We start from the raw sequence: 12,391 nt of genomic DNA, 5'->3' as shown, positions 1-12,391 counted from the left end.
AACTCGGAGTCAAACTTTCCAAAACGGTTCGGTTTACAACCTGGCTGCACCTTGCGGGTCATGTTTGAGGCAGTAAACGACCTCGGATGGAAACGAGTCCAAAAGCAATCTTGAGCGTTTCGACGAGACGAAAAACTTTTGTGTTGAACATTTTTTGATCAGAGGTCATATTGAAGGTCAAATCGCTTGCACAAAATAGACTGTTACGCAAAACACCCGTTCCCTCGCGCTACCCATCAGACATAGGTCTGGTGGGGCGCGCCACATCATGCCTCATGACAGGGCTGCACTCCGATATCTCTAACTTTCGCACACGAACTCGGATTGAAACAATTTTTCTATCAAAATCAATCGTTTCGACGAGACGAAGACAATCCGTGTAGATCATTTTTCCATACGAGTCGATCTTGAGGGCGTAATGAGCCGAATAGTGTTCCGAATACAAAATCTCAGAATTTCGAACATAACTTCGGCCTGCGAGATGAGATCGGATGGCGATGGCCCAAACATCAAAGATGTTCATATTGGCAATACGAAATTTTTTTATATGGATCACTTCTCCATTTGAGGCCATATTAATTTAGTTCTTGACCGTGCCAAAATCTGGTGTCAACACCCGCGCCCCCGCGCGCCGGCCCGCCGGGGCCCAGGCGGGGCCCTCCCCGGCCCGCGAGTCCGCCGCTCCGCCGCCTGCTTCTCCTCCACCCGAGCCTGCGAGCCGCGTCGCCCAGCCCGTCGGCCTCCGCCTTCATCGCAGACCGTCCTCCGACGAGCTCCGCCGCCCGGCCACCACCGCGGGCCGCCGCCACCAAGACGACCCCGCGGGTCGCCGCCTCCCCGTCGCCGGTCTCCTCCACGGACCGGCGAGCCCCTTGCCCGGATCCAACTCCGGCGACCTCCCTCTCCACCGCGGCGACGTCTTCCGGCGATCCTCGGTTTCCGTGCGAAGAACCCTAGATCTGATCCGGAGGTCGTTTTTCCCTCTAAGTCCTTTTCCCCTCATGATTTATGCCCATGTTCATCATGCCATAACTCCATGACCGTAGCTTTGTTTCATGCATATAAGATATCAAAATGTTCATTGGGAGATGCTCTTCATTTCATTACATTGTGGCATGCTTGTTTGAGTCCACTTTGATGCCCTAATCATTGATGCAAGAGTGCTATAAAATGTTTACTGCTGCTACTTATCAGTTTAGGGCGATTTGCCATTTTTGTCACATTTGATGTGCGCTTCATATGGGCATGAGCTCTAGATGTGTTTTGATCTATTCCATGCCATCTTTACAGAGGTGCTTGACATGTATTTTTGTGATCAACATGGTGACTAGCACAAGCATGCAAAGTAGCCTTTGTGCTATTGTTGTTTTCAGGGACTTAGGATTTTGCTAAGTCCTTGTTCTGCTCTTATTTTTATGCCATGTATACTAGATGCTACAGTGAGATCCATGCTTGTTTTGAGCACCTTCAGTAAGGATGTTTTGGACATATGGTTATGCTATATCCATCCATGCCCCTGTATGCAATTATGGAGTGCCCTGTCATGTCTTAATCTTCCTCTACTTTCGCTATAAAATGTTCCTGGCAGATTGTTTACATGTTAATCAATTTTTCCATGGTTGTTGCTAGTGATCCATGCATGCTATGAACTTTCTCTTGCCATTCTTAGCTTCATGAACATGTCTTCTTGCTGCTAGTATGCTTATCTTGTCATGAAAGGCTTTGTGATGAGTGATTTGAGCTCACAAAGATGCCTTCGTAATTCTGTTTATGCCATGCTCAGTTTTCTGCTAAGTCTGAAACTGTTAATAAAACTTGCTATGTTTACATGGGTGCCATCATATCTTTTGTGCCTTTTTGAATCATGATCAGTAAGGGACTTTTGTTCCATGCATTTAGTAGATTCATGCCATGCCTATTTTTGTTATGATATTTTACTGTATCATGTTGTTTGCTTGCTCTAAACATGGCTTCCTGATGTTATTTCTGGCATGTTGGTATTTTCACTAAGTCTGTGAAGCTAATATCTTTTGCACTTTTTCCATGCTTGTTTGAACCTGCTCTTTTGTTATTTATCTGTATCTCAGTGTTCATGTTTTGTCAATCATCTTGAGTACATCACTTCCATGTGCTTTGTTGCTATGTTGGAGTGCAGTAGCTTAGTTTCTTGTTGCATTCTAGATGGCATCGTGCTGTTAATCGCAGAATTGTGCCATTCTTGTTTTGCTTGCCTTTTGCAAACTGTGCATCCGATTCTGGTGATCTTTATATTGATTTCGACCGAAATCATCTCATCTTTCTAGCGGCACACTTGCTTTGCCAAGTTGATGCCTTGATCATTCTTTCTCTTACGGAGCACGCATATGCATTACATATCATGTCTTGCATATCATGCCATGTTTTGCATCATGTTGCTTGTGCATTGCACCGTGGTTGATTGTTGTTCCTTTGCTTGTGTTCTTGTTTCGGGTAGAGCCGGGAGACGAGTACGTGATCGAGGAACCGGTTGAGTACGCAAACGAGGATCAGGCTTTCATCAACTCTGAGAACTTTGCAGGCAAGATGACCATACCCTCGAAATCACTTCTATCTTTGCTTGCTAGTTGTTCGCTCTATTGCTATGCTGCGTTACCTACCACTTGCTTTATCATGCCTCCCATATTGCCATGTCAAGCCTGTAACCCACCTTTCCTAGCAAACCGTTGTTTGGCTATGTTACCGCTTTTGCTCAGCCCCTCTTATAGCATTGCTAGTTGCAGGTGAAGATGAAGTTTGTTCCGTGTTGGAACATGGATATTGTTGGAATATCATTATTATCTCTTATTTACTTTAATGCATCTATATACTTGGTAAAGGGTGGAAGGCTCGGCCTTATGACTGGTGTTTTGTTCCACTCTTGCCGCCCTAGTTTCCGTCATACCGGTGTTATGTTCCTTGATTTTGCGTTCCTTACGCGGTTGGGTGTTATGGGAACCCCTTGACAGTTCGCTTTGAATAAAACTCCTCTAGCAAGGCCCAACCTTGGTTTTACCATTTGCCTACCTACCACCATATAACTTCCCTTGGGTTGTGCAGACTCAAGGGTCATCTTTATTTAAAAAAAACCCCGGGCCAGTGCTCCTTTGAGTGTTGGTCCGAACTAGAGTCCTTTGCAGTGCCACCTCAGGGAAACTCGAGGGTTGGTTTTAGTTGTATGGAGAGCTCATCCAGTGTGCCCTGAGAACGAGATACGTGCGACTCCTATCGGGATTTGTCGGCACATCGGGCGGCTTTGCTGGTCTTGTTTTACCATTGTCGAAATGTCTTGTAACTGGGATTCCGAGACTGATCGGGTCTTCCCGGGAGAAGGAATATCCTTCATTGACCGTGAGAGCTTGTGATGGGCTAAGTTGGGACACCGCTGCAGGGTTTAGAATTTCGAAAGTCATGCCCACGATTATGGGCAGATGGGAATTTGTTAATATCCGGTTGTAGAGAACTTGAAACATAACTTAATTAAAATGAATCAACTGCGTGTGTACCCGTGATGGTCTCTTTTTGGCAGAGTCCAGGAATAGAACACGGTCTCGTGTTATGCTTGAGCGTAAGTAGCTTCAGGATCACTTCTTGATCAGTATTAGCTTCTCGACCATGCATTGCTTCTCTTCTCGCTCTCTTTTGCGTAAGTTAGCCACCATATATGCTTAGTGCTTTGCTGCAGCTCCACCTCACTACCCTTTTCCTCCCCTTAAGCTTGCATAGTCTTGATCTCGCGGGTGTGAGATTGCTGAGTCCCCGTGACTCACAGATACTTGCAAAAAGATGCAGGTGCCGATGATGCCAGTGCAGGGGACGCTACCGAACTCAAGTGGGAGTTCGACGAGGATTTGGGCCGTTACTATGTTTCTTTTCCGGATGATCAGTAGAGGAGCCCAGTTGGGACGATCGGGGATCTAGCATTTGGGGTTGTCTTTCTTTATTTTGGTTCCATAGTCAGACCTTTGTTTGTACCTTGGATGACGTATGGATTATTGATGTATTGTGTGAAGTGGAGATTGTAAGCCGACTCTTCATCCCTTTCTTATTCAGTACATGGGATGTGTAAAGATTACCCTTCTTGCGACAGACCTACCATGTGGCCATGCCTCTAAGCCATCCCCCGAAACGTGGGAGATATAGCCCCCTGCTTGATCGAATCACTGACATTGTTGAGTCTAGAACAAAATGTTTTGAGTCTTAGGATTATATATATCGGAGAGTAGGATTGTTTTTACTCCTCAGTTCCTTCTTCGCTCTGGTGAGGCCTCCTGACGTAGAGTTTTGACTCTTCTCTTCTCAAATTTCACGAATTTTTTTAGGATCACACTGGTATCTTAGAATCGTTCCTATGGTTTTGTGACGAGAACATTGTTCTTGGTGCCTCCTGACATTTAGGGGTTGTGGCAGTGTACCGGGGAGTTGAGCTCCGAGGTGTTGTCGTCACAATTTTATCATTCCAGTTTTGGAATACCTAAGTTCGCCGACATCGAAAATATCTTTTATGCAGTTGTTGGTGAGATAACCTCGACGCCACCCAGTATTGGGGTGGGAGTTCGGGAGTATTGTCGTAACTCGTATAATGGATGCTTTTCGAAGGTTGAGGTAAATGATTTCCAAAGGTTTCTTGGTTATGTGTTGAAGGATGGATACAGCTGGATGTAGGATTTGTTAGTTTTGGGTGAGATATTATGCTTCCCCTGTATTCCCAACACCTGATTGCATAACCAGAAAGTTTCGGGAGTTTTATAGGTGGGAATTCAAGTAGCTCTAATATTTCTTCCCGCAGATATTTGGTTTGTGATTGGGTAATCCTTACCACTTATTTGTTCTTATCCGTACCTTGTTGCTTTATTTCATCTACCTTTATCTAAGTGGCTTCTCAACTTAATGGACGTGTGGTGCTTTACTTTGGAATTCATTCATTCATTCTTGTTCGAATGTGAAGAATTTATGTTGCAATTTCGATCCATTGATTCAGCTTGAATATATGTCTTTCAAGATGCTAACGGATGTCAACCTCTTCAGGATGCCTCCTCCAACGCGTCTGAATCCGGACCGCAATGATGGGGATCAGTCGAACCCTCCGCCACCACCTCCACCTCCGGGGCATGGCAAGCTGTCATGGCAGCCACCAACGCCAACACTCAGATGCTTTTGCAACTCTTACAAGAGCACAACCAAGGGAAAGGCCACCAAGGAAATCAAGGCCAAGGCAACAATCAGCCTCAGTTTGCTACCCTCAACCAGTTCCTCACAAACCGGCCGAAGTCCTTCAGCAACTGTGTCGAGGTCACAGACACCAACGACTGGCTCATGGATATCTGCAAACATTTTGAGTGTAGCAATGTCAGGCCTGAGGACTTTGTCAAGTTTGCTCCATTTCAACTCAAAGACCAAGCTGCTGAGTGGTATCAACAATACAGAGATTCCAGAGGAGGTCGTGTGATTACCTGGGATGATTTCCGCTGAGACTTCAAAGCTCATCACATTCCACGAAGTGTTGCTGAGAGCAAGCGTGAGGAGTTCCGCAATCTCAAGCAAGGCAACATGTTAGTGTACCAATACAATATCCAGTTTCAGAAACTCGCTCGCTTCGCTAAACAAGACGTCACTGATGAAAAGAGTATGATTTATCAATTCAGAGGTGGCCTCAGAGAAGATCTGCAATTAGCTCTCGTGCTTCTTGAGCCGACTAAGTATGATGAATTCTAAAACATGGCACTAAAGCAAGAAGCTGCTAAGCTCAAGTGTGATGCTTCTAAGAAGAGAGTCAGGGATGCAGTTCAATCCTCTTCTTCAACTCAAGTGGCAGCTAAGCAATAGAAGTTCAGGTTGCCTCCTTCTCCTCCGTTTCATCAGCCTTATCAGCAGAAGAGTAAAGGTGGCAATGGATCTTCCCACCCACCCAACCCAGGCTATCAGAACAAAGCTCAGTCTCATACTCCAAGGTCAAGTGCTCCTTATCACCGTCCGCTCTCAGAGGTTACTTGCAACAAGTGTCAGCAGAAAGGGCACTATGCAAACAAATGCTTCAACCAAAGGTGCCTTCCGCATCCTCGTCCTATGAGATCTGCCAGCAATGCAGTGGTCAAGCATAATCCCAAGCATGCTAAGGTCAACATGATGAACGCAGCTCAGGCAGAGGATTCTTCAGAAGTTATCATGGGTAACCTTCTAGTTAACCCCATTCCTGCTAAAGTTCTTTTTGATACTGGTGCATCACATTACTCATTTCAAAACCTTTTGCATCAAAGTATGAGTGGGGTTATCAAGAATTGCCTAGAGCTTTATCAATTGTGTCCCCGGGTAAGCAAATGTCAGCTAATAAGTGTGTCCCGGATGTTTCTATCTAGATGGGCGACTATAAATTTCTGGCTTCTCCAATTGTTCTTGGTCACTCAGATATTGATCTACTTCTCAACATGGACTGGCTTTCTAAGCATAAGGCTCTTCTTGATTGTGTTGCCAGAGAAATTCAATTGACACACTCTTCTGAAGAAGTGATCATCTATGCCCCTCATGATGAAACCATTCGGTTGTTTTCTCTCAATGAGAAGGGCGAGTTGAATGCCATCTCTCAGATTCCAGTCGTTTGTGAATATCAAGACATCTTTCCAGAAGAGCATCCGGGAATTCCTTCTCACTGGCCAGTTGAATTCGTTATCGATCTGGAGCCTAGCATGGAACCTGTTTGCAAGCGCCCTTATAAGCTGGGACCAGGAGAGTTGAAGGAGTTGAAGAAACAACTCGATGAACAAGAGTGTATGGGTCTGATCAGACCGAGTTCATCTCCATGGGGTTGTGGTGTTCTTTTTGTCAAGAAGAAGGATGGAATGGAACGACTTTGTGTCGACTACCATCCATTGAACAAGAAGACAATAAAGAACAAGTACCCACTTCCCAACATCAATGAGCTTTTCAAGCAACTTAAGGGTGCTCAAGTATTCTCCAAGCTTGACCTCCGCATGGGTTATCATCAGATTCGCATTCGCGAACAAGATATCCCCAAGACAGCATTCAGAACAAGCTATGGTTCTTATGAATATACTGTCATGTCTTTCGGTCTTGTCAATGCTCCTCCAACGTTCTCTCGCATGATGAACTTCATCTTCAAACCTTACACAAATGATTTTGTCTTGGTGTATCTCGATGATATTTTGGTCTTTTCTAAGAATAAGGAGGATCATGCCAAGCATTTGAGATTGGTACTCGACAAACTCAGAGAGCATCAATTCTATGCGAAGTTTTCCAAGTGTGAGTTCTGGCTTGACGAAGTTCTTTACCTTGGTCATATCATCTCCGCCAAATGCATCACTGTTAATCCCGAGAAGGTGTCTGCAATTGTGAATTGGGAACCTCCTCAGAATATGAAACAACTCCGCAGTTTTCTTGAGCTTGCAAGCTATTGTCGAAGATTCCTTGAGAATTTCTCTAAGATTACAAAGCCTCTTTCCAACCTCCTCCAGAAGCATGTTAAGTATGTTTGTACGCCTGAATGTGACGTTGCTTTCAACACCCTCAAAGAGAAGATAGTCACAGCTCTTGTCTTGACTCCGCCTGATGAATCCAAACATTTTGAAGTTTTCTATGATGCCTCCCTGCAAGGTCTCGGTGTTGTGTTAATGCAAGTGAAGAAAGTTGTGGCCTATACCTCTCGCCAGTTGAAGCCCAACGAAAGGAACAACCCCACTCATGACCTGGAGTTGGCGGCAGTTGTCCATGCATTATTAACGTGGAGACATCTCTTATTGGGAAGGAAAGTCGACATCTTCACTGATCATAAGAGCCTCAAGTACATCTTCACTCAACCAAACCTCAACCTCAGACAGACTCATTGGGTTGAAATGATTCAAGAATACAATCCGAGTATCGAATATACTCCAGGCAAGGCCAATGTCATTGCAGATGCTTTGAGCAGGAAGGTGTACTGCAACAGCTTAATTCTCAAGCCCTTCCAACCGGATCTTTGTGAAGCTTTCCGCAAACCGAATCTCCAAGTTGTTCCTCAAGACTTTCTTGCAAACCTCCAAGTCTCTCCTACTTTGGAAGATCAAATTCATGAGGCACAACTCCTGGATTCCATGGTGAAGAAGGTGAAAAATGGGATTGCCAAGAGCCAACCCAAATACAAGTGATATCGCATTGATGACAAAGACACTCTTTTCTTCGAGGATCGAATTGTGGTTCCTAAAGGTGATCTACGGAAAGTCATTATGAACGAGGCGCACAATTCCCTTCTATCCATTCACCCTGGAAGTACAAAGATGTACCATGACCTCAAGCAGTCGTATTGGTGGACTCGAATGAAGCGAGAAAGTGCTCAATTCGTGAATGAATGTGATGTCTGCAGAAGGGTGAAAGCAGAACACCAACGGCCAGCTGGTCTTTCTCCAACCTCTTCACATTCCAAAATGGAAGTTTGACCATATTGAGATGGACTTCGTGAGTGGAGTTCTCAAGTCCAAGCGTGGAAATGATGCTATCTTCGTTCTCATCGACAAGCTTACTAAAGTGGCTCATTTCCTTCCTATCAAAGAATCTATCACAATAGCTCAGCTGGCAGAGCTATACACCTCCAGGATTGTCTCTTTGCACGGCACTCCGCAATTGATATCTTCAGATAGTGGAAGCATCTTCACTTCTAAGTTCTGGGATTCCTTCCAGAAGGCCATGGGCACCAGCATTCGGTTCAGCACAGCTTTCCATCCTCAAACTAGTGGCCAAGTCGAGCGAGTCAATCAAATCCTTGAAGATATGCTCAGCGCTTGTGTCATTTCCTTCGGTATGAAGTGGGAAGATTGTCTTCCATATGCCGAGTTCTCCTACAACAACAGTTTCCAAGCTAGTTCGGGCAAGGCCCCTTTCGAGATTCTCTATGGCGGAAAGTGTCATACCCCTCTCAATTGGTCAGAGACTGGTGAACGCCAACTTCTTGGCAATGACTTAATCACAGAGGCTGAAGAAATGTGCAAAGTCATCAGTGACAATCTCAATTCTGCACAATCGCGCCTGAAGAGTTACTATGATAGAAAGCACCATGACTTGGCTTTCGAGATCGGAGACCATGTCTACCTCCGCGTCTATCCAATGAAAGGTACTCGTCGCTTCGGTATCAAAGGGAAGCTTGCCCCTAGATACGTGGGTCCTTTCCAGATCATTGGAAAAAGAGGCGACCTCGCCTATCAACTTGAGCTTCCGTCCAACTTCACAAATGTGCACAATGTGTTTCAGGTGTCACAGCTTCGCAAGTGCTTCAAGACTCCCAAGCGCACCATCAACTTCGAAGATATTCATCTCCAAGAAGACCTGTCTTATCATGAGCATCCCGTTGCTATTCTTGAAGAAACCGAGCGCAAGAATCGCAACAAGTCTATCAAATTCCTAAATGTGAAGTGGTCACATCATTCCGACCGAGAAGCCACCTAGGAACGCAACAAATCTATCTTCTTTTTTTGGTATGTAAAGCTAGGTGGACTGTATTTAGCAACAATATAATTAGCATAGTCAGCATACCAAGGTGTACTATTAGACACAATTATTGCAGCTAATTTCTCATCGGGAAAACTATCATTAATAGGTTGTGGGTCATCAAGATTATTTTCAAGCCTAGACAAGTTATCGGCTATGGGGTTCTCCGCTCCTTTTCTATTAGTGATATGCAAATCAAATTCTTGTAGCAAGAGAACCCACCTAATGAGTCTATGTTTAGCATCTTTCTTTTCCATAAGATATTTTATAGCAGCACGATCAGTGTCAACAATAACTTTAGAATCAACAATGTAAGATCTGAATTTATCACAAGTAAACACCACTGCTAAGAATTCTTTTTCAGTAGTAGCATAATTACGTTGAGCACTATCTAGAGTTTTACTAGCATAATGAATAACATTCAGTATCTTATCAACTCTTTGTCCTAGAACAACATCAACAGCATAGTCAACGGCTGGAGATGATTCCCTGCGATCATGGGCTGCATTTTGATGCATAAATATAGTATATGCTTGCAAGAAGGGAGCTTAATGGCCGGTCAAATTTATAGATCTGGAAAGCGTCCGTTTGTGATGTACTATGTGTCAAAATTGTACGTCGGAAATGGTGGATTGAGGGGGATATGAGGTAGGCTTGCTTGCAAAAGAAGGATGCGTGTGTTTCCATAGGCTGGAAGCAAAATTGGCAGGTGACATTATGGGACGGGGTGATCCCACACTAGGACAAAGCATGCCATGTGTCGCACCACCACACAGCATCGTACCAGACAATGGCACTAATATCTCTAAAGGTGCTATGGAAGAATTTTGTCAACGTGAGCATATCCGGCTTGAAGTATCGTCAGTGGCTCACCCCCAATCTAATGGTCAAGCTAAGAGAGCTAATCAAGGGTCTTGAGAGGCATCAAGCCCGGACTTATGGTTCCCTTACAGAGGACGCCGGGTTGTTGGGTGGAGGAGTTACCTTCCGTGTTATGGAGCATTAATACCACCCCCAACAGATCGACGGGTTACACGCCTTCTTTCATGGTTTACGGAGCAGAGGCGGTTCTCCCTAGTGACATCCGTCATGATTCACCTCGTGTGGCGGCTTATGTTGAAGCAAACAATGAAAAAGCACGTCAGGAAGCACTTGACCTATTGGCTGGGGAGCGTGACATCGCAGCGGCTCGTTCGGCGATTTACCAGCAAGATCTGTGTCGTTACCACAGCCGCCGGGTTAAAACCAGAACATTCCAAGAAGGCGATCTGGTGCTCCGGCTTATCCAGAATCAAAGTGATATGCACAAGTTATCCCCACCTTGGGAAGGACCTTTTGTGGTCAGTAAGAATCTCCACAATGGATCCTATGAAGGAAATATGCCCTAGAGGCAATAATAAAGTTATTATCTATTTCCTTATATCATGATAAATGTTTATTATTCATGCTAGAATTGTATTAACCGGAAACTTAGTACATGTGTGAATACATAGACGCACAGTTCGGGACCCCCTACCTGAGATCCGCCGGTTTTGACACCGACACTTACCGATATTACCTATTCTTTGACATTCATCACAAGATAAAATGAACTTACGGGCATCCTTGAAGAGAGTAGGCCAATAAAATCCAGACTGCAATACCTTATGCCCTCCATAAGCTTCTGTAACATCCCGAATTTTCAATTTGGAATGTTATACATAGGTCATTCATGCATATCATATTTTAATTGCATTTCGTTTTGTGATCCTGGAAATCCTAAGAAACTCAATGACCCTCGGAGAGAGTTGGGGCTTTTCCCTCGTTCTCATATTTGAGTTTTATCAAATATTGAAACAAGGATCACTTTGGGTTTTAATTATTTTTCTCCCCGAAAATATTTCACATCAAAATATATGAGAGGAGATAATATGACTTCTCCAAAATAAATGAAATGTTGGAGGAAAAATATTAAAATAAATTTGTTTTTCATATGGGGTTTTATCGCTATTTTATTTGAATTAGGAAAAATATGCGTTTTTCAAAATTGCACTAGAGTCCTAAATAAATGTTCACCTTGTTCGGTAGATTTTTAGAGGACGGGGAAAATTTATCTCAGGAATTTTGGAGTCCGTTTAATATTTCTTTTCTTCGTTTTTCTGCGCGGAATTATTTTAAAAAAAGTCAACCGACCTAGCCGAGCTGTGCCCGACTAGGACTTGCCCGGCCGGCCTTTATAACCAGCGCCCCTGACCCCACAGCCCACCAGCCTATCCCGCCGCCGAAACCCTAACCTAACCCGCCACCGCCGCTGGACGCCGCCGTCGCCGGACTTTGTCACCACCCGCGCTGCCCGCGCCGCCCACCGCCCCGCCGCTGGACGACGTCACCGCCGCCCGCCACCTCGCCGCCGATTCCGCCGCCCGCCGCCTCGCCGCCGATTCCGCCGCCCGCCGGAGTTGCTCGCCGCTGCCGCCAGACTTCCGCCGGAGCCGTATAGTTGTTTTTTTAGAACCCGCAGTTATTTTCTTTTAGATCGGTTTATTTTTCGGTTTAGTTATTTAGCGAATGTTCGTTCGTACGTTCGTTTTAACGAACGGGTTTCAACCGTTAACCATAGACAGCGAACGTTCGTTCGTTAGCCTGTTCGTCAGTTTTCTTTTTCCAGGGTTTTCCCGCAATTATTTTCGATCTCGATTTCTGCGCTGTTTTTCGTTTTAGTTTATCTTTGCGCTCGTTTATCAGAATCTGGCGATTCAAGCGCCTAGATCTTCGTATCAAAGCCCTCTTTCAGTTTAACCAACTTGAACAAGATTTTGGTATAGTAAAATTTGACTTTAGTCCAGAATAGTAATTGGATCTTGTTTCTTTCGCAGTTTGAATTTCGTTTCTCCGTTTAATTTGATTCTTTTTGCAAACCGGAGTT

The sequence above is a fragment of the Triticum urartu genome, chromosome 1A (genome assembly GCF_056163025.1).
Source record: "Triticum urartu cultivar PI428250 chromosome 1A, HENAU_Tu73, whole genome shotgun sequence".
Taxonomy (NCBI): domain Eukaryota; kingdom Viridiplantae; phylum Streptophyta; class Magnoliopsida; order Poales; family Poaceae; genus Triticum; species Triticum urartu.
This window is presented reverse-complemented; position numbering follows the sequence as displayed.